Source organism: Cibotium barometz, chromosome 18 (genome assembly GCF_041138505.1).
Source record: "Cibotium barometz isolate CiBa-2024 chromosome 18, ASM4113850v1, whole genome shotgun sequence".
Taxonomy (NCBI): domain Eukaryota; kingdom Viridiplantae; phylum Streptophyta; class Polypodiopsida; order Cyatheales; family Cibotiaceae; genus Cibotium; species Cibotium barometz.
In genome coordinates this window covers 21,462,355-21,464,213 of record NC_141063.1, presented here as the reverse complement: position 1 = coordinate 21,464,213, position 1,859 = coordinate 21,462,355, and the positions used below count along the sequence as shown (strand labels likewise).

The 1,859-nt window shown below is 43.2% G+C and overlaps 1 pseudogene; it reads left to right on the top strand.

Annotated features, from left to right (window-relative positions):
- Nucleotides 1–898: 898 nt before the first annotated feature.
- LOC147629068 (uncharacterized) lies at nucleotides 899–1,503 on the top strand (annotated as a pseudogene).
- Nucleotides 1,504–1,859: the final 356 nt, after the last annotated feature.

The following is a 1,859-nucleotide window of genomic DNA, read 5'->3' as shown; positions in this document are numbered from 1 at the left end:
CCTAATTGTGAAGCTCCTACGGGAGTTGATGATGACTTACCTGACACTTCCTTGTTCATGGTGGAGACAATGCTGCCTGAATGGAGTGAGAAGATTAACTTCTTGGTTAATGGTTTTCCACCCAAAGAACTTCGTAGAGATCTAGCTCGAAAGCTAATCAAGGAATGTGAACCCTATTGCCTAATGGCCGGGACTCTTTATAAAAGAGGAAAGGATGATGTTCTTAGGAGTTGTGCCTGAGAGGATGAGTATCTATATATTTTGCAAGAGGCACATATGGGAGACTTAACTACGCGAAAGATATTGCAATCAGGGTATTGGTGGCCCACTATGTTCTAAGATGCATCACTTTTTGTGAAGGGTTGTGATGAATGCCAACGCTACAACAAACCCTAGCGGAAAGATCAGATGTCCCTACATCCAATTAAAGTAAACCAACCGTTTGAAAAGTGGGGTTTAGTCTTTGTAGGTCCAATTAGCCCAGCGGCCCGTAACACACAATCTCGCTATATTATTGTGGCCACCACCACTGACTATGTGACCAAAGGGGCTGAAGCGAAAGCGACACGTAAGGCAGATGCAAGGACAACAACCAAGTTCCTCTTTGAAAATATAATCACACGCTTCGGTTGTCCTTTTGAACTTGTGAGCGACAATGGTACGCATTTTATAAATGAAGTGATTAAGGAGCTCACAACAAATTTCATGATATCCCATTATAAATCTACTTATTATCCGCAAGCGAATGGCCAAGCCAAGAGTACCAACAAGACCTTAATCTCTATTCTAACAAAGACGGTGGAGGCTCATCGCACGGATTGGGATCTAAAGCTTACGTCAGCTTTATGGGCCTATCGTACTCCGTACAAAGTGGCTTATTAATTGCACACCATTCAAGATGGTATATGGCCAAGAAGCAGTTATGCCATGGGAATTTGTCATTCCTAGTCTTCGTGTTGCTACTCAAGAGGGCTGGCATGGTAATCCCTTAGTAGAGCGTTTGTATATCCTTGAGCGGTTTGATAAAGAAAGACAATTGGCGGTGTACAATGCCCTTGTAGAGAAGGATAGAAGGAAGAAATGGTTTGATCGCCACCTGAAAAACAAGGACATCAAAGTTGGGGATAAAGTCCTGATGTATGGAGTGCGTAACAAAAAGAAGAAGCTAAAATATGCTGGTAAGGGACCATACAGAGTATGTGAAATTACCCCACAAGGTACCATCCGAGTGGAGACTCTCGACGGAGTTGAAACCGTTGGATTTCTCAATGGGAGTAAATTCAAAAGATACTATGACCCCCTAAGCCAAGAGGAATTACATGCAATCCATCAGAAGAAGGCAGTTAAAGAATAGGCTAAGCTTAAGAAGATACAAGCGAGAGTTGAAGCTAAGGAACATCAGCAGCGTGTTAGGCACCAACGAGAGGCCAACTTGGGGATCAGGCAAGCATTTTTCGAGAGGAGGCAGAGGAGGATTCACTAGAATCTGACGCGCCTCTATGATACCCAATTGAGCTGCTCTACAGAGTCCTTTTATGGGAAGGTGCTATATAATGCATTATTGGATATGGGAGCTCAACACAATTTGTTGTCATATGGAGTGTGGTGTCAACTTGGAAAACCACCCTTATCCAAGAGTACCATCCAAGTTAAGGGTATCAATAAGAAGAAAACCACTGTCTCGAGAATTTTGCACACTCCTATTGCCTATGACTGTGGTTCAAAGCTTTTTGGTTATGTCGGCTGGTACTATGGAGGGAACTGTAAACTTAGGGCACAAATGGATATTAGCCACCAAGTGAAATATTGATTGGGCAACTAGGGGAGTTACAACGCAAGAACCAGCTCTTAGCCTGACC